The sequence below is a fragment of the Mastomys coucha genome, unplaced genomic scaffold (assembly GCF_008632895.1).
Source record: "Mastomys coucha isolate ucsf_1 unplaced genomic scaffold, UCSF_Mcou_1 pScaffold6, whole genome shotgun sequence".
NCBI classification, from domain to species: domain Eukaryota; kingdom Metazoa; phylum Chordata; class Mammalia; order Rodentia; family Muridae; genus Mastomys; species Mastomys coucha.
Window position 1 is genome coordinate 97,467,520 of NW_022196912.1, and position 21,119 is coordinate 97,488,638.

Sequence of the window (21,119 nt, forward strand, 5' to 3'; positions counted from 1 at the left end):
CTCTCTCTCTCTCTCTCTCTCTCTCTCTCTCTCTCTCTCACACACACACACACACACACACACCAGTTTCCATCCCTGGGAGGCAATATGGATCCCAGACACACACAGACCTTTATGCTGTAGTTTCACAAATGATTGTGATTTTTTCCTCTGAGTTTTTTTTTTTTTCCCTGTTAACATTTCTACCATGAAATAGGAGGATTCGGGAATGCTTTGTAAAGGTGATCGTCGACTCTCTAATGTCCATGAAAGAGATTGTACATTGCCTGATGTCTTTCTGTAAATGAGAAATACTGCTAACATCCGAGCATTCTGAAGTCTTGCTTATCTTCCTGAGTTTCCTTTTCATTTGGTTTTCCTGTTTCTTTGGGGACTTGGGACAGGCTATTTATTAGAGTTTTGCAACAGAGTTCTTGTTTGAAGCCTCTAAAGACTACTTGTAAAATTCAAACAATAAAATTCATTTTAAATGCTCTTTTAAAATGGCTTGGTGTTGTTGCTCCAGGTTTTTTCACTTGAGAGACCACCCAGGAACTCACTGGTCCTTGCTTCCTGATTTTCTCATCAAGCTCCATTGACTCTAAAGAGGATGCTGGAAAGCGTGTCCTTTTTAGAAGTTAATGAGCATCATCACTCCCTGTTCACAGGTCTGTAGAGAATCCCCACCCTTCCCCTTTCTGGGTGTGATTACTTCCAGAGCATTATACAATCAGTTTGCTTCTTCACTGTCCATTGGTGCATCTCCCGTTTCAACATTGCCATTCCCTGAGACCAGCATAGTTTGGGTTTGGTTTTTAGTTTTTGTTTTGTTTTGTGTTTGGAAAAGCTAAGTCTGTCCTTTCAAACATTCTGTGATTGTCAAACATTCTGTGCTCAGGGAATGTGAATGCCTGTTCATATTAGACTGTACAAAATATAATTAGAAAAGTTAACCCACTGGAAAAAATCAGTGCATGCTAAAGTCAAGCAAAACTACAGCCCTGGCTTAGAACACAGCTGCATTAAGAACAGCACATGGCCGTTCCTCTCCAGCGGCGCAGCTAATGTGAGAACCAACACACTTTCTTCTAGTTGATTCAACAAGTTCTACAAACTCTAGAACTGTAAATCTAGGATAATAAGAGTGGCTACCACAAGGCACTCTGACTGATCTATTCTAGCATCGCTTGAGGTGTTGGGGGAGGCTTGGGGATATGGCCCAGATGTTACATTGTTGGCCTCACATACACCAAGTCCTGTGTTTAGTCTTCAGCACTGCTCAGTGTAGTGACTGTCACACTCAGGAGGTGGAGGCAGGAGGATCAGAAGTTCAAGGTCAGCCTGAGAGATAGAAGACAGACAAATGGAACAAATAGAAACAGCTTGGCTTTGTGCCTTGGTACTAAGGGTCCTGACATCAGCAGGGGCCATTGGGCTTCCCTGATGGAAGAAATCCAGATAGGCCAACTTGGCTGGGCTCCAGAACTGTTGCAGGTGAGAAGGGAGTGGGACTTCTCCATAGATGAGGACGAAAACTGTTCAAGAACAGGTGGTTGGTGGCATACCCAGCACTGGAGACGCAGGCAGGAGGATTGGAGGTTTATGGGGAGTGTGAACTCAATGAGACCCTACTCCAAAAAACAAGTAGTCCAAGGACAAAAGAAGCAGGCCTATCCAACAAGCACTTTGATTCCTGCTAAATATAAGAGATTCTGGTTTCAGAAGAAGGCTCTTATATCTTGAAGATATAAGAAACGGAGTTTTAGGTGCAAGATGGCACATCTTGGTAAACACAACCAGTAAATACTTGGGTACAGTTAGCCAGAAGCTATGTGGTTAGAAATCAGTTGTGCCACAGAAATGTGGGGTATTTGCCCATTAAACTCATCCCTCTACTAATGACCTGTCCAGTAGGAATCCTCACTCTTTGATGAGAAAGGCATTTGACTTAGTCTAAGGCCCACGTTACATCTCTTAAGATGGCATGGGCAGCCTTAGGTAAGGTGCCCCACTGCTGCTGAGTATAAAATGGCAACAGCCACATGTATAAAGCTGGTCACTGCCAGCCCATGGGCATGTTTTCCAGGAGAGAATTCTGACATGTCAAGAGCCTGATGCAATGGAACACTCTAAAGGAAATGGGCCACTCTGTTTCGGGTGCTATGTGTTTTATTCCTCTGGGTTTGAGTACAGTGGGACCTCACTTGGAGCTTGCCGCCTCATCCCCTAGGCGGTTGGTTAAAGTCACTTGGCAGATCCCCAGGAGCTATGATTTAACAGGTATGGTATAGATACATAACACTAAAATGTCCAGTGAGTCCCCAGGTGATCTGGGTTGGCATTAGAAGCATCTGTATTAGAAAAAGTAGACACTAGGTGCAGAGACACTTGACTATAAGTTCTCTGGCCACACAGCACCTTACAGGGAGAAACCACTTTAAACTGTAGCTAGTGTTTGGGTTTTTTTTTTTTTTAAGTCCCTCTTCCCACTTTTTTTGCTATTATTTGGAGCTTTCTTGACCTTGAATTTTCTACCACTCCACTATTCAAAATCCCCATCTTCTGTAGATAAGGTTGGAATTCCTTTACCGTTTAATTACAGGAGGCCATCTGCCAGATTAGCAAGGGGTGACCCTGATGACTTTATGGGGGTGACAATATAGATGACAGTACTGCCTAGAAAAGTGGGACCCAGGGTGGCAGTTGAGCTCCTGAGCCAGGTCCTCAGCAGCTGGCCACAGAGAGGTATAGAGACGGGGTGAGTGGGTTCTAGGCTGGGATTATTGAATTCATGGAGGCCAATTCTGAAATCAGCCTGCTGGAGTTGCTGGAATCTCCAAGAGCACAGTTTTCCAGGGAGTTTTCCAGCTGCCCTCAGACATGATCTACATCTAGAAACCTGTGCCCAAATATTCCCTACGTTCAATAGCCTATTTCCTCTGCCTCTGGCCAGAGAGGAGAAAGAGGGGGAAGGTGGTGTTTATCCTCTGTATCCTCCATACAAAGTTTAGCTCAGAGACTCTAAGCTAAGGCACTGGCTGTCTTTACTGACATGATAATCATCCCTACAGCCCTCTCTGGTCCTTTTGTGGCTCTTCACTCTGCATTGTTCTTTCTTAGACCCATGGGAGTATGCCCTTCCCGATCCCACATCCTTTCATTTCAGACACGGCCCATCTTGCCTTTGTGTGAAGTCAGCACAGACCCATGTGAACTTCTCACCTTCCTCTTCTCTCATTACCCCTCATTTTGCCCTTTACTGCGATAGCTTTCAGACCTGTGAACAGGAACCTTCTCGGGTTTCCTTCCTTTACTCTCAGTGAGCCTGTATCACTATGCCTCTTCGGCACCTCTGCCAGCCCTCGCAGCCCTGCCTCGAAACATTCACGGCTCATCTTTCCCTTCAGTATGGACTTCTCATGACCCATGTTCAACCCAGGTGGCCCCCAACAATTCTGGGCCCCTGTAGATAAGTGTGCCCACACATCCTCCTGGTGCACCTGCGTTTCCTCTTCCTAACAATGGACTCTGCTTCAGTGGGCCCATCTTCCCATGCAGCTGAGGCCTTGTTAGCATAGAGACCAAGAGTCTCTAGTGCACACCTCCAGCCACAACCCTCCTAGGCTTTTCCTAATTCAACATCCAAGAAGGGAGCCCCACAGTGACTAGATCAATAAAATCAGACTTCCTTTACAAACACAAGTGACTCAGGAGGGGTGAGCTGTAAGGACTTTCAGCTCTTCACACACATCCAAGGGACCTACCTGTCAAGAATAAATTTGATTCCATGTACCCGGGATCGCACTAACAAACCCAAGGAAGTTATTTCCTGTCCCAAGCCATCACATGAAACACAGGTATATACATTCTGGCCTTCCCAGGCCTGAGTTCCTGGGAGTGTGTAAACCTCAGAGATGATATGTTTAAAGAAGTTTTATTGCAACTTAAATAGCAAATTAGACTCTACCAATAGTTGCTGGAGGTGGTCCTTCAGTCATTTGCCTCCCTGAAAAGGTGGGATGGATTTGTAACTGACCTGGTAATTTTTCTAAAGTGCTTATGAGTATTCCAAGAAAGGAGCTTAACCAATCCAATCTTAGACAATAGATATGCTTGCCCAACCCTTTGTTGGTGCGAAGATAAACCCAGTGTAGGCACATTTCAAATTATAGAGGCTATGCCTATTTAGCATGTGCTGTAAATCAGACAGCAGCTGCTGCAGGAGCCAGGCTGTGTGGACACAGGCTCCTTGCTCACTGCAAGTGGTTAATGATTTCAGGGTGAAAGGCAATCCAGCCTTGACCTTTGTAACCCTACAGGCAAATGTCAGGATCAGTGGATTAAAGGCACAGCAGCTAGATGTTTGTTTCCAAGGTCAATGGATTTAGGGTGGTCTCTGAGCTTGGGGGTCAAGAGTTAGCCTTGAAGTCAGTTGACAGAGATACCATTTCCTCTCTTATCTTTAATGGATCCTGCCTCTCCTAAACCTTAGAATCATGAGAAGATCCAGTTACTCAGTTCTGCCCTGTCTGATTTCATTACCTCTTTACTGACCTGCCCCATGTCCATCCACCTGTGTGGGATATGTCCAGTGACAGAAACTCACCCCTGCCTGATACCTGTTGATGTGTGTGTGTGTGTTTGTGTGTGTACAGTCATATGTACAAATGTGTGTCGGTGTGTGTACATATCTGTGCATGAAGGTGATGGTCAGAGGTTATTAACTTTGGGTGTCATTCCTCTGGTGCTGACCAACACTTATTTACTGATTGATTGATTGATGCAGGTCTCTTACTGCTCTAGAGCTCCCCCCACTCCAGGATCCACCTCTCTCCCCCTCCCTAGGCTGGAATTATAAGCACATTCCACAACTCCAAGCTTTGTTATGTGGACTCTGGGGATTGAATTCAACTGAGCCATTTTTGCAGTCCCTATTTATTTTTTAAGTCTTTTTGATTTTGAGAAAGATCCCTTTAAGTTTTTCAAGCCCATAACTTCACACTGTACCCACAACAGCCAACTTTATCTTCCCAGGTGACAACCATTGAAACCTTGGGAAACAGCAGTTCTTCTAAATGTTTAGTCACCAGAACAAAACATCTCAATTTCCCCAACTCTTGCTGCAGTATCATGGTTTCTGAGTTTACCATCATAAAATATTATCCTATAAAATATGTATTAAGGGTAGAACCACTTACATATATTATCCCAATGAGTTCTCACAACAGCCCTGTGACAGGATGAGGTCTATGAATGTCCCCATTTATAGAAGCTGAGGCCTTGAGAGGTCAGATCACTTCCAACAAAATAGCTAATGAATGTGGAGCAGATTGAAAGCCCGGCCTGATACTAGAACCATTGCCAAACCACATTCTCCCTTACACAGCCTGGTTGTGCGGAACCTAAACAGACAGTGTTGATGCCATTGGATGGTCATGAGGGGCAGGGAGGTGAAGAGACAGAAATGCTGATGGAGACTGTCCCTAAATAATATTAGAGGATTGGGGGTTAACATCTTGTGGGAGGTGATTTGAAATGCTGCCATGCTGTCTCTCAGATAGATGATGTTTCCCACTTGCATTTCATTTCAGAGAAAGACCTTCCTGTCCAATTTCAGGACAGATCTAGAGGTCATGGAGGCTTGGGCTCCTGTTAGGAACAAGAGGGTGGTGGTTGGCTTTGGGAAGACTCTGCCACACAGCCACTGTTCAGAAATGAGCTCTGTGAGGAGAGGGGAAGGGACTTGCCCTAATGGAGGCTGGGGTGGTATTAGAGACAACATGATGGGGCCTTAAAACAGAGGAGAGGATTCCCTTGAAAACGCTGGGGGAGCTTTGGTAAGAGGGACAGCATAAAGGACAGAGCTGTCATGGACAAGGTGATTGGATAGAGAAGAGTGTTCAGAAAGACCACCCAAATGAAGACAAATATCTGACTTTTGGATCATAAATCGCTATACCACAAGATTTAGTTTAACCAAGCATAGCCTAGTGTGTGTCTAGTGGGCATAAAACTGTTGAGCACAGCAGCATGCTAACAACACAAGGGGCATCAGTCAAGTGTTATTGGGTCTCAAGAAACCTCTCTGATTTGCCATCAGATCATGAGGCCAGGGCCTCCCCTAAGCAGTCAGTTGCTTGGTGCCTGGTAACTCAGTCCTGCCTAGGCAATGCCCAGTGTATCTTTTTCTAAATCAAGAACTTTGCTTGATGGAAGCCAATCAAAAAAAAAAAAAAAGTTGTTCCAAAACCAACTATAAATAATGTGCATGTTATTCCATCCTTAGAATAAACCACAACAACGTTAATTTTATTCTTGGAATAATTCGCTCTTGTCATCTATGTAACTGCAACATCCCGCTACGGAGCACTGTACTTTCAGTGAACAGGTGGGGACAATGATGTCAACGTGGGTCCCTGTTCTCAGCAATTTGAAGTACAGAGAAGAGAGTTTCTCGTGTATACTTCTCAGCCCATCTGTCAGAACACTATGCCCAAGGTCCTGGCCGTCTGCTTGCTAACGCAACAGACGACCGACCAACTGAGAGGCACATAACAAGCCCCGTTCTCAAGTGTAAACCCTAGCATGAGCCCAGATACTTCCACCTGCCTGCCAACACACCACACAAGGGTCCCATGGGGTCCTCGTCCCCCAGCCTATGGTCCAGATACCCAGGACCATGTGATCTACTTCATAATCGATCACTTAAACAAAGAAACAAAAGCAAACAAACAACAACATTGACAACAACAGCAACAACAACAACAACAACAAAAACCAACCTCCATTTTATTGACTGTTTTGTGGGTCAGGGATTTGGGCATGGCTCAGCTGGGTGATTATTATACTCCATGTGGGCTCACCTAGGGCCTTTCAGTCACTGGCATGCAACCAGGCTAGTTTGGAGAGCTCAGGATGACACCCACACCATTCCTGAGGCTTTGGTGGGAGCAGTAGAAATCTGGATTCAGCCCCCCCCCACACACACACACACTACATAATCTTGAAGCTCTTCCATGGGTTCTTCTAGAGGGGTGGCTGGCTGGATTTTTAACATCATACTCAAGGTTCTCACAGGTTAGGTGAAAAATGCTGGTGTTCTTGACAAGTGTTTTCCTTGATTGTTTTCCTACACCCAGTCAAAGGGGAAACAGAAGCCATCTCTTAGAGCTGTCATTCTCCTTAGGTCAGCTCCATTCTCTCGATGGCACTAAATCCTCCATCAGGGTCAGAACACCAGAAATGTCAGCTGGAGTCGTAAGCAGCACAGGTCAACACAAATCTCCCTGGAGGCCCTCACTCCTATCCCTATGCTGTCATGGGGAGCAAGGCCTTTTTGAACTTCAGGCCTGGACAGTGGAGCCTGTTCTAGTTTTTGGTCATGGAGGTCAGTGGTCTACAGCCCATCCAGTGATGAACACCTTCTCCTGACTTCTCACCAGCCTGGTCTCCACATTGTAGTTTACCACCAGAAAAGCCTGACAGGGGATAAGGCCGTTGACATTCAGCCCCAGTCTCCTTTCCCACTAAGGCCAGGATTCTCAATGGCTGCCTGTTGTAGCAAACTCCAGAAAGATCTGATGTGTCATCCTTAAGTTTGCCTTGCTCCTCCAAGGCCAGGGCCTGAAAAGCAGCTCTTAACATTTTCTGGTAAAGCTGCAGAATTTGCTAGCATTTGGAGGACCCTTGTGGGCTGCATCAGCCTGGTGTGCTGATTAATCTTAGGTCAACTTGACACAAGCCACTGTCATCTGAGAAGAGGGAGTCTCAGTTGACAAAATGCCTCCGTTGCGATCTGAGGTAAGGTATTTTCTTAATTAGTGATCAATGGGTGAGGACCCAGCCCATTGTGGGTGCTGCAGTCCCTGGGCTGGTGGTCCTGAGTTCTATAAGAGAGCTGGCTAAGCAAGTCATAGGAAGCAAGCCAGGAAGCTTGCTCTAAGCAAGCACCTCTGCATGGCCTCTGCATCGGCTCCTGCCTCCAGGTGCCTGCCCTCTTTTGAGGTTCTGAGTTTCTGTCCTGACTTCCTTTGGTGATGGACAGTGTTGTGGAAGTGTAAACCCTTTCCTCCCCAACTTTGTTTTTGGTCACGGTGTTTTGTCACAGCAACAGAAAAGTATAAGACAGCAGGTGTCTATGGCTGTGACAAACAGCAAGACCAAAACAAATTTGGGAAAGGAGGAGTTTTTTTTGGCTCACACTTCCAGATCATGGTCCATCATTGGAGGAAGTCAAGACAGGAAGTCAAGCAGGGCTGGAATCTGCAGTCAGGAGCTGATGCAGAGGCTGTGGAGAGGTGCTGCTTACTGACTTGCTCACTCTGATTTCTTGTAGAACCAAGGACTACCAGCCTGGGAATGGTACCACCCACCTTGTACTGGAGCCTCCCCCACTACCACTAACGAAATGCCTTAGAGCTGGATCTCATGCAGGCATTTTCTCAACTGAGGCTTCTTCCTTTCTGAAGACTCTAGTTTGTGTCAAGTTGACAACAGGAAATTAGCTCAAGTTGACCCCTTGTCAACTTGATACACAAATACATCACCATTAAGCTACAACTCTTCCTTTCTATTCATCCCCAAGATCTCATATTAAAAGCATAAATAAGTTTAAAAGTATCTCAGTCTTTACAAATTGAAACACATTAAAATTTCAATCTCTTTAAAATATATACAACCTCTCTAAAAATCCAAAATCTCTTAAAAGTTCAAGGCTGGACTTTTACCAACAGCCTCTCATAGGCTCTCTTCTTGGTGCCAGGCCTCAACTCCTTTGCATGACCCCTTCAGTTCCGGGCCTTCAACTGCTACTGAGACTTCACCTTCACCAGTGGCCTTTCCTGGCTTCTCACAGTGCCAAACCTTGGCTGCTCTCCATGACTCTTTCACACTTTCAAAACCGGTACCACCTGGGTGACTCTTACACATTACCAAGTCCAGCTGCCAGCACCAAGTACAACCTTGGCTATCTCTGGAACATAGCTTCTTTGTGTGCTCAGAAAACACATCCCAAAAGATTTCACCTCAGTAATGCTGGTGTCTCTGTCTCTCTCTCTCTGTCTCTCTCTCTCCCTCTCCCTCTCCCTCTCCCTCTCCCTCTCCCTCTCCCTCTCCCTCTCCCTCCCTCCCTCCCTCCCTCTCTCTCTCTTTCTCTTTGTCTCTCTCTCTCTGAGGGATGCAAGGCAGAAATCAAGGCTGGAACTGAAGATGAAGCTGCTTTCTGGCTTGCTTCCCATGGCTTACTCATTTTTATATATATGAGTACACTGGCTGTCTTAGGAGGGCATCAGATTCCATTACTGATGGTTGTGAGCCACCATGTGGTTTCTGGGAATTGAACTCAGGACTTCTTAACTGCTGAGCCATCTCTCCAGCCCGCTGGTCTCTTCTTAATCATCGCTAATTTCTTAGCTCCAGCTTACCAGCATCAATTGTCCTGGTAATGTAAAGATTTCACTATAGTAGTTCTGGTATCTTGTTAATCACAGTTGAATCTTCAGCCCAAGCTAAGGAGAACCACAGGATCTTAAATCAAAATAGCAAGCAATCCTGATAGTCTTTAATCTTTCCTCTGAAAAATCACAAGCCAGGCCTCCATCATTTGCACTGTTCTCAACATTATCTTCCAAGATCCTACACAACATCCCATGGAGCTTCTTACACCCAATGGCTCTTCTAACCCAAAGTTCCAAAGACCTTCCACAGTTCTTCTCAAGCTGTGGTCAGGGTTGTCACAGCAATACCTCACTACACTGGTACCAATTTATCTTTGTTAGGGTTTTTATTACGGTGATTAAAAAAAAACACCATGACTCAAAAGCAAGTTGGAAAGGAAAGGATTTACTTGGCTTACACTTCCAGATCCTAGTCCATCACCGGAAGAAGTCAGGACAGGAACTCAGGCAGGGCTGAGAACCTGGAGGCAGGAGCTGATGCAGGGGCCATGGAGGGATGCTCTAACTTGTGTCAAGTTGACACACACACACACACATACACACACACACACACACAGAGCCAGTACACCTGGGAAGAGAGGACCTCAGTTGAGAAACTGCCTCTATCAGATTGTCCTGTAATCAAGTCTGTGGGTCTTTTTCTTGATTGATGTGGGAAGGACCCAGACCAGTGTAGGCAGTGAAGCACCTGGACCAGTGGCCCTGGATTATATAAGAAAGCAAACTGAGTAAGCCATGAGAAGCAAGCCAGAAAGCAGTTTCACTTTCAGTTCCAGCCTTGACTTCTGCCTTTCACCCCTCAATGATGGACAGTGCTGAGGAAGTGTTAGCCAAACAAACTCTTTCTTCTTCAAGTCGCTTTCGGTCAGTGTTTTTACCATAGCAACAGAGGAAATAAATTAGGATACCTTATGACCTCCTTGAGGTCACCTAAAGGGCTAGCAGAAGGTCCAGGGCCTGGAGGACAGTGAGGAGGAAGGTGGCCCTGGGAAGTCACACTCCTGATTTTTTCTGCAGTACCATGATAGCCACACTTCTGTTGCCAGGGAAGTGATGCCACCAGAATTCAAGTTTGCAGAGCTGTGACACCCTCTGCCTGCTGCCTGGTGGTACTGAGAGGCAGCCTGGCTATGTGTGAACTCGTGTGTGTGTGTGTGTGTGTGTGTGTGTGTGTGTGTGTGCTGCTCAGTGTGGGAGATCTGTCATAACTACCTCCACCTCCCTCAAGCACCCTGTACCAGCTGCACCCTAATCCCTAGCTTGCCAGAGGACTAGCCTACTCATAAGAAACAGCCAGAAGCAGACAAGAATAACCTCAGCTAGGCCAAAAGACAATGGGATCCATGCTGGCCTTGGTGATGAGTGCCTCCTGGTGTCACTGTGTCCCTCTGAGAAGCATGTTGTCTGAAGACAGAAGGGACAGCCGCTTCCTGTGTGAATGACTGTCAGCTTCTAACTGTGCCTAACCACTCTGTCTCCAAACGCTCTTTCTTGCAGAGTGTTACAAAGTTCTACATCAGCTCGAGCTCCACCTTTCTCTACCTTCTATCCAGAGGCACTCGCTGGAAGGCCTTGCCCTGCTGGAACTCTGTCAAGAACACACCACACCCCTGCTTTCCAGCCAGGGAAGCCAGGACCCAGAAGCCAAGAAGTCAGCCCCTCACTCTGCTAAGTTTGTACCCAGTTCAGTTGGATTCTAAATTTCTGCACTCACAGGGTCTCCAGCCTTCTGAGCTGGACCTTGTCACCAGAGACTCTAAAGAAAACGCTTCTCTTCTCTTCAGAGATGGCTTCTTCCCCTCCTTTGTGCTTCCTCCAGCATGAAGCATGCTCCATCTTCTCACTGGATGGCACCTGCTTGGCCTCTTGTCTCCTTGGCTTCCTAGTTACTTTTACCTGGATTCTGTTCAAAGAGCCAAAATGAACACAATGTTGCAGCTTGGTTGTGGACTTGTCATGATTCTTATCACCTAAGGCTACAGTGTTGCTTTTGATCTGCCTGACCCAGCTCAAGGCTACCACTGGCCTGAGTTCATAGGCATGCCACGCAGGGACAGTTTTCTTAGGATTGGAATGAGACTTGTCATTGCCTCAGGTCAATTTTCATGTTTTCAGATTTTCACTGATTGTTTTCATCCGTTTAATGCCAGGTTAGCCATCACAATAGCCACTATTCCTCCAGGCGTGCCATATGTCTCAGTGAGGACCCATGATGCTAATAAGCTTCGAACAGGACCTGTGGCCATCCAACAGACTATCCATTGTTTTCAAACTGGATGCCCCAGCCCTGGGAGTGTCAGTTGGTTCTGAGGCTTTAGTCCAGATTATGCATTTCTTGAAGGTCTTGAAGGTCGTGCCCGCTCCCTCAAACCATTTCCTTTCTCCATTCCTGTAGTCCAGGCTTCATGTTGGGAGGGGCAAGGCAGAGCCAGACCTGGAATCCCGTGATGAGCATCATCCCGGTGGGGTCTCTCCACCTCAGCAAGCTACTGAGATCTGTAGCATCCGGGTAAACCTGGGGCAGGGACTCTGCGATGCTCTGAGAGTGAATGTGCAGTGTTCGTGAGACCCACAGCAGTTCCTCCATGTGGGCTGAACCAGCAAGGGGCTGGGTGGCTTACAGGCTTCACTAAGGCGTGAGTTGGAGCCAATCTACTCCTCTCTTTCCTTCAGGGGAGAGAGGGAAGAAAGAGAGTCAGTTAGACTTACTTAAACGACTCCCCTCTACACCAGCCAAAACCAAAATCAAGGTATCTTTAGATAGTTCACTAAAGAGGCGAGTAGCCTCATTACCTGCTGCTTAGAGACTTCTGCTCCCAACGGAATCCTGTAGTCAACAGTTAAACAGTCCAAAGTTCAGAGGCAGAGAAGTTTGGTAGGAGGGAAGATATCTACAAAATTAGAAACGAAGTTCATGTCCCCAGCTTCCAGGCTGCTTATCAGGAACACAGAGACTGACATGTGAGAGCGACGTAGGTCGTGAGTTTAGGAGAAAATCACAGTGGGGCCAAGGAGAGAGGATACCATGGGTATATGTGTAGCCAGAAGGTCCCCCAGCACCTACTTGCACCCATGCAGGCTCAAAGGCATGCTGTGGGCGCCCTCTGCTGTCTGTGTTTGGACTGGCATCCAAGCCAGGTGGGCTGCTTCCTTAAACGCCATAGGCAAAAGTCAGTGGCTACAAGCAGGTGGCTCTCCTGGGATTCAGTTTCAAGAAGGACCTTAGCCCCATTAGAGTCTGCGCTAAGGAGTGGGACTGGCCCGACTGACCCCTTGAGTACTACATCTTTGAAAAAATTTTTCTTTTGGTGGTGGAAAGACTAGAGGGTGGAGAAAAGAAGAGGTCTTGCTGCGTGAGCCTGGGAGGAAGGGCGGGGAAGGTGTGGGAATGGGGGTAGAGGGCTGATAGTTTATTTCTGTGCCAGGGCAAGAAGGAAAGAATCTCTGTGGAGGGGTCCCAGAGATTCCCTTTTTCCTCCTCTCCGGAGACTCTTTAGCTTGTAAACCTCCACATCACTGCTGAAGGAAGCCGCTGGGAAGCTGCCCCTGGGAGTTATGGGGAAGGGAAGAGAAAAGCAAATACTCTTTACCGGGAATTCTGGGAGTGATCTCTTAGAGAGGCTACTAGGCTCTGAGGTGCAGAAACACATACTGTCCTTTTCTTTAAAGGCGTCCAGTAGCATCAAAAGCGGATGCCATTCTCCAGGATTGGAGGAAATGAGGGGTGATGCCATGTGCTTGTAATTCCAGCCCTAAGGCTGCAACAGGGAGGGATCTGGTTAAGGCTGAGTCCAGCCTGGGTTACAGAGAAGGAGATCATGATTAAAACTCAAGACAAATCAAACAACAAAAACCAATGAGGAGGAGAGAAAAGGGTCAGGTATCAGAACTCATTACATTTACGCAGTAGATCTAAAGTGGAAATTTCTGGTTTCTTTGGAGACTTGGGTTATTATGTTTTGCTGGGGCAGACAGGTCAAAGGGTCATGTTAAAGCAGACCCGTGAGAGAATGTTTTGCTGAAGCAGACACAGGTGAGAGAATGTTTTGCTATAGCAAAGACATGAAAGTATAAATTATGTTTGGAAAGAATATAAATATGACCCTCAGACAGTGGGAACTCCAGTTCCGCTTTGCCTTGCACCACCTTCCTAGCCTTCACTGATGACGTGCATGTATTGGTTCACCTTCCACTGCATTGCTGAGCTTTGCCTGTGGTGATGTGATAGAGAGAAACTCACCAAAGAACTTGTGGTGAAATTCCTGTGACTTCTGCCCACTGGACTTGGCTGATTGGCAATCCTCACCGTTTCTTCTGGATTGAACTGCCCTTGCTGATGCGTGTGTGTTGCCTGCCAAGTGGACTGGACGGCCGCTGCTGATTTGTGTTTGGTGTTTGCTAGTTGACAGAAAACAAGGAAGATTGGGATCGCCCCAAAGAACTATTTCTAACCGGTTCACTTCCCCCATATCCTAATAACCTTTCTTTTCCACTACCTCTGGTAGGTCTAGAGGGGAGGTTGAACCCTTATTAAAATAGGTTGTAAAAAATATGCCTACATAGATCATCGCTGTATTGAATAAAATGGGCATTAGAAATGTCCGTTGTTTTCCTCCCTTCGTGGTCCAGACCCAGCCTAGTGTGGCTAAGCTGAAAGGAGAGTCTACTTTCGTAGCTACCCAAGCCATCTCCTGCCTTCCTGCTCCGACATAGGAGCTGGAGGTCTGAAAGGAGATGCCCAGCCTGAAGTCCCTTGCTCACTTCCTAGATGTGGAAGTCACTGCCTAGTTCTCCAGACATGTTCAAGGGGCACCTTCCCAGCGCCCAAGTACTATGGCCATTGTAGGAACCTGAAAAGATCTGTCCCCTCCTGAGCTTGAAGCATTCTCATACCTCGTTATTTCTCCATGCCTGGCCTAGCACAGGCTCATGGAGGCCACTAAGCCTGGGCAGGAGGGACACCACTCTTTATAGCACCTACCCAAAGGTCACCCATGGGCACAAGGTGTGAAAGGAAATCCAGGGCATGTTCCCAGTGTCCACATAGCGTCTCTTGCTACTCTGCACTAATAACAATTTCACTGACACTCTCTAGGCTTTGCAATAATGCTGCTGTCTGTCTTTACAAAGAAAGGGCCTATGACGGTGGCTTCACAGATTAAGGGCTGTGAGCTGCCCATGTCAGAGACAGACGTCACTAATGTAAGAAAGACTTCAGTGTGTGGAGTGAGTGCCCAGGGCTGAGGTGAGACAAATTAACTTGCAAGTCCCTCTTAGCATCCAAGCACTGGCTTTGTGCAGAATGGAGTGTTACTTCCCAGTCATGCTAAGTGACACTGGCTAGCTCTCTTCCTCTTCAGTTCATGGTTTTGATTCTGTGATATGCACAACAGTTATACACAGTGGCTGAGGGACATTCCTATAATTCTGAGTAATTCACGTTCTTATATGTGTATATGTAAAGGTCTAGATTTTCAACCTTCTTAATGCTGCAACCCTTTAATAAATTCCTCATGTTATGGTGACCCCCAACCATGAAGTTATTTTTGTTGCTACTTATAACTGTGATTTTCCTACTGTTATGAATTGTAATGTAAATATCTGATAGTTGGATGGTCTCAGATGGCCTCTGTAAAAGGGTTATTCAACTTACAGAGGGGTCACGGCTCACAGGCTGAGAGTGAGTGAGGGGTCACGGCTCACAGGCTGAAAGTGACTGCTCTGTACCGCCTGAAGTGAGACACTGGTTCTTCTGAATGGCAACCATGCAGACAACAGTACATGGCTCATTCAATCTTTATACAAATGTAAGGTTGACTCTAGAGGGCAGGAAAGACATCAGCTTCTTAGAACTAGCTTTCAAAGGTTTTGTATGTTAGCTAGCACAACTGTGTATGCTCAGGACAGCTTTGTATGTGAACACAATACATTTTAACCATTCACTTTCCTCTCTTCCCCGTTTCTCACCTGTGGGCCCACTTCCTCTTCCCAAATATAGAAATAGTCTTTAACTAACATCTTACAAGTCACTATGAAATTTGTCTTTTAAAACATAATAGAAATGCTAGTGACTATTTAGAGGGGAAAAGCTTTACTGACAACACTGTCCATTTGAATATCTCTTTTTCTATTCTGGTGATTTACATTTTGATCATGTATATTTAGTGAAAAGGCATGCACAGGGATAAATACAAACATGGGGTTTTGCTTACAGATCCTTGAAAACATGAGAATAAATCAAGAGGATGATTCAACATAGAAAGCATGTCACTGGAGACCTAAAGAGAAGAGGCCAAGCAGAGCAGAGAAACAGGGAGTACTCAGAGAAATGGACTGTGTGCGTCATCAACAACCAGACACACTAAAAGCGAGCAGCCATGCATGTCACTAAGCATTCACGCCCTTATTAATGCTGACAAAGGGAGACTGGATCCAGCTAATGCAATATGCCCAGCAAAGATAAGGAACTAGAAGAGGCAATCAGAGGGAATACTGTCTCTTAGTCAGTCAGAGGGAATGTGACTGTCAACAGTGGCCACAGCATAATGCTTACAAAGACAATAGCTTATTTAAAACCTTAGTAGAAAGAATTTTGAAATTTGATGCTAGTACAACCAAAATAGAAAATCTGGATTAAAAACTAAAGACATATTCTCTCTCAAGGGCAAGAAATTCAGAATAAGATTTTTGGCTTATGCCTAATGGAATAAAGACAATAACATTCTATATCCAGATTAACTAGATACACAGGACAGAAGACCTGATAATCTCCTGCATTATTGACAGCCAGAGGAACACAGACATGTGGAGATGAACTGAGCGTCTTAATTCATTTTACAAACACTGAAAACATTTTTAAGTGAAGAACTGAAAATTAATCTCAACTTTTGGCTTTAATTTAAAGCAGAGATTTTTATGGAAGACATTTCATCTTTCCAGGCCTCCAGTTGGTCTAGGTGGGCTTCGGGTTGTGCCAATATCTGCCCAACATTCCAGTCATCAAAGAGAGGCCAAGCCCTAGAGCAGTTGCAACCCACAGGTTGAGAACTATGGCCCTGGATGAAACCTGGGGACACAAGAGGCATCCCAGGGTCCCCAGCCCAGAATGCAGGCAGGGCTCCTGTTTACAAGCAGGTTACATGAAGGGACTTCAGTGGATCTAGAGACCTGGATCTTGATTTCTCAACATCCCATCACTCGAAGATCCAAACCAAACACACCTGAGGCACATATAAACTTTTCTTGATGTTGTCTATTTTCCTTGTGAATATTTTAGGACTTTAATCTTTTAATTGGAATCCAAATCCAGAGCTATGAACCAACTAGATCAATTCTTTACCCTGTCAATTCAGTATAAAAAAAAATCTGATTCTTGTATCTTTTAGGTTTCAATCTGTAGTCCAATCCATCACCTTCCTATTTCTCACAGAAAGAACATGAAATGGAAAAGTCTTCCTAAGTCCCCAGGGTTTCTGAGCCAGCGCTTGCCAGCATGCTGAAGAGAACAGATAACAGACTTTCAAAGGAAGGTCAAAACAAGTTGAAACTTTATTATATGTTCAAAACCAGAAATTTTGTTTGTTTGTTTGTTTTTTCTACTTTTGAAACATATGCAAACTCTCTTTTTAAGTTATAGAGCCTGAGACTGTCTTCCTTTTTCTTTGTGTGCATGTACTGATGGATGGCCTGGGCTAGGTTCAGCTAAATCATTTCAGAGAGAAAATGCATAAGTTTGCCTGCAGGTCCCTCTGGCTCCAGACACGACTGGTTTGTGCTAGGGCTAAGTGCACAGTGGAGGCGCACGTGGCCGCCCTAGGTCATTCCTAGATCTATTTTTCTAGCGTATTAAGGCAGAAGGGACCCACATTCTGTGTCAGCCTGGGCTGGTTTTTTTTTAAAAGCTAATTAGTATTAATACCAACACTGAATAATAAAAAAAAGCATTCCCAGAATGAGCTTGCCTGAACTACCATACCTGCTGGTGTGACTTTGTGTGGGTGTCCTTGACAGCTGGCTCCTGGGTGGTTTACTTAGCACCTTCAGTGTCCACAGGGCCAAGCAGGTGGCATGAATTGGGAGGTGTGGGCGTAAGTGTGAGGAGGCATTTGAGAGGCTGAGGAGTATGGCTGGCTCTTTGGCTACTTTATAGTTTCCTATGTCTACCATCCTTCTCCATCCGTATTCCTTGAGAGAAAGAAGGGGAGAGGTCACTCTCCATGGCCCAGGCTCTTGAGGATATATTTGATTTGGTTTTTGTTTCTTCACACCAGCTCACACACACAGCACATCATAGGTAGGTGGTCTTTGTTTAAGAAGAGACTAAAATCCCACTACCCAACACACAGATGCTTGCAAATAGCTCTGTACTCTTCACCCTCTTCCTACATTAGTACATGTTTGCTAATTTGGAATCACCAGGAATCTATGAGAACTATGCCCAGTATGGTGTGTGCTCGGGGGAGGGGGAGAGGGAGAGGGAGAGAAAAAGCGAGAGAGAGCACACCCCATATGCTATGGTATGCATGCAGATCAGAGGACGGCCTCTGGTCTGGAGTGTGTTCTGTCTTCTAGGGTAGGGGTTCTGGGGTTGAATTTGAGTTGTCAGGCTTGAGCATCAAGTACTTTGACTGCTGAGCCACTTCCCAGCTTCCCTGAAACTCTTCAGTTGTCCTGCTGGTGGCTCTGGGCAGCCCCCATGTGTCATCTGTTCATTGTGTGGGTGGCTCAGCCCACTGCACCCTGGTATAAAGCCACACTGCCACTTGGATGAAGCTTTAGCTGGGCCCAGATCACAGCATGAGGCAGACATGGCTGTGTGTGCGTGGGAGGAACACCTCTCAGACTGAGCCACTGAGAGCGAGAGGAGGGTAGCTTAGACAGCCAGCTGTGTGCATGCCCAGCCTCATCTCTGCCAGCCACACACTTTTTATTTGATGGTACCGGCTTGCACAGGCCCACCAGGCCTGCCTATGTCAGTGTCCAGGAGACAGGCTTCTCTCAAGTCTGATGGAAAACAACCTGAGGCTGTGGACCAGGTCTTGCAGACTGGTGGCTGAGGTCTAGCCAGGGGCCTGAGGCAGAGTCTCCTAAGCGGCAGGCAGCTGCTCCAGTGGGAGCATTGTAACTGAAACCAGGGCCAGAGCAGAGTTCCCTAAGTAACCAACCGTGTGGTATTAGGAGCAACCCTAGCTCTTGCCAGGAGACTCCAGCTTACTAAAAGCTGGGTGAGTGACAGCTCTGTAGTTCTGGGGACCAAGGCTGGGCACAAGTTGCAGAAGGTATTCTCTGATGAAACTTTGGGAGTGGCAACAATGTTGCCTGTGTTGGAGATCCATGGCAACAAGTACTGATTGTCAATCAGCCTTAGCTCCACATAGTTTCTATTCCCAAGCCACCAGCCACTGTGGGGGTGGGAAAGAGTCTGATAGCTGTCCATCCAACAGCAATGTTGTTTCACTCTTGAGAGTGTCACTTAAAGGAAAGGAAACAAAACAGGAGTAGGGAGATGGCTCAGAGGGTAAAGAGCATGCTGTGCCAAGCAGGAGGGTCCAAGTTAGGATCCCCAGTGTCCACATGCAAGCTGGCACAGCAGTGTGCATCTGGAACCCCAGAGCTGGGGGTGGAGAGGTAGACAGGTGGACAGGTAGATTCTGGGAGCTTGCTGGCTAGGTGGTCTAGCCAATTAGTGAACTTCAGGTTCAGTGAGCAATCTTGCCTCAAAAAATAAAGTAAAGGGCAGTGGAGGAAGACCCCCAGTGTCCCCCAAGGAAAAAAGAAAAGCAGCATTAGAGAATGCAATATATTTTTGATTTAACATGATATTTACCTTCTTGACTCCAGTCAAATGCTCTTCAGGTGAGCTGAGACCTCCTAATCTGTCTCAAAATCAGACATGGGGGGGGGGGGACTGAGTGCCTGCGTAATTCCTACATTGTGTGTCAGGGGCCTTGTGACCGCACAACAGCACAAGGAAGACCTCTCTGAGACCTTCACAGTACAATGTGGAGTTCTGCTGATGCTATGGTCATTTGAGAGAAATTGAAATTTTATACTGTTATATAATTCTAAGGATTGTGAGGGGACCTCCCCTTCCCGACAATATGCCCTTGACTCAGAGTCTGCCAGATGAATTAACACAGAGATTCAGTTTTGGATTTATTCTAAATATCTTATATGCAACCATATTCTCTCTCTCTCTCTCTCTCTCTCTCTCTCTCTCTCTCTCTCTCTCTCTCTCTCATCTTTGGCCAGAGTGAGGAAGAGCCTCACATTGGGTCAACTCTATCCCAAGATATCTATTTTGATCATACTTCCTACCCTAGCTCATACAGTTTAGTCATTTACAAGCAAACTTTTCCACCCATTAATAACTTTTATAGAGGGAACACATGTGCAGACATACACATACACACACACACCAGTTGATCTGGGGCTGCTCTTATCTTCAGTTAGTCTATTACTCCCAGAATTGCCTGTCATGGTCACAGCAGGCTGAAGAAGGGTGGGAAACCCAGCTGTGCTCTTAAGGTGCCTTCCCCTTTGCCCAATGGGAGTGATTCTCTTGTTGCCAGGAGACAGCAGGTTGATGTCAATTATTTAGATGCATGAAGCCAACGAAGCCCCAACCAACCGACTGGTAACCTGGGACACTGAAGAACTCTGAATGAAAAGCATTCTCAGAATTACAGAAGTAGTGATTGTCTTGGGAAGGAATTTCTGCTTAAGGTGCCCTCCAGAGTGGGAAAATTTTTGTCGAAATGGGCAAAGGTCCTCTAAGTTTCAGTCAGATAGAGAGAAGTCAAATGAATGAATTGAAGTGGTCCCTCCAACTCATGGTTATTTGACACTGAGAATAATGGCTTATAATACAAATACTGTTACATGTCTATGGTGTCCAGACTCAGTCATCTGGGTACAGTGGTCAGTCCTTGTCTGCATTCATCTCCATGTGTGCACGTATTTCAGAGAACAAAATTAATGCAAAGACTCACACATGATGAATCCCCATCGAGCTCTCTATAACCAGCATTAGGCACCCCACATTTTTCTTATCAGGATCCTGTCTTTGGACTAAGTTCTGAGGATAGATGGTATGGTCCCAAGGGCATAAGAATCATTTAAAGACACCAGCTCCCAGTCTACCTAAAGAAAAACAAAACAACAACAACAACAAAACAAAAAAACCAGAGATCACATGGTATCCTTGCAGGCAAACAGACCATGTGTTAATTTCTTCATGCTCCTATCCTGAGTCTCTTTATCATTTTTCCTCTCACGGAGGCAGAAGTCAGGTGGGCGAGGTCTGAGTGCTGTCTTCAGTCCACAGTTGGCAGTCTGGAAGGTGCACCTGCTGGCTCACCCGGCTCAAGGTTAGAGGGACTAAGGAGGCATGAGAGGGAGGGGGGCTTGGGGACAAAATCTCTCAAGCAAATTAGGGGAAGGTGACTCATGTGTGGCTAGCTTTAAACACAGCAGCCAGGACCTCAGAGAGCACAGAGATATACACTGGGCTTGTAAGATGGCTCAGTGGGTAAAGTGCTTGTCAAGCCTGATGACCTGGATTTGATGCCTGGGACCAACATGGTGGAAGGAGAGACTGAGTGCCACAAGATGGCCTCTGACTTCCACATGTCCACTGTGGAACGTGCCCTCCTAAGTAAAAGTTTGGGAGCAGGGCTTTGGGGG

The 21,119-nt window shown here is 46.1% G+C and overlaps 1 long non-coding RNA gene across 2 annotated transcripts; it reads left to right on the forward strand.

Moving 5' to 3' along the window:
- Window positions 1-12,279: 12,279 nt before the first annotated feature.
- LOC116079919 lies at window positions 12,280-17,006 on the forward strand. 2 transcript variants are annotated; one of them, XR_004114216.1, is made up of 2 exons: window positions 12,280-12,406; window positions 15,649-17,006. It is a non-coding gene; the product is annotated as an uncharacterized LOC116079919 (long non-coding RNA). The 2 variants fall into 2 exon arrangements; XR_004114215.1 differs by having other exon boundaries at window positions 12,280-12,395.
- The last annotated feature ends 4,113 nt before the right edge of the window (window positions 17,007-21,119 follow it).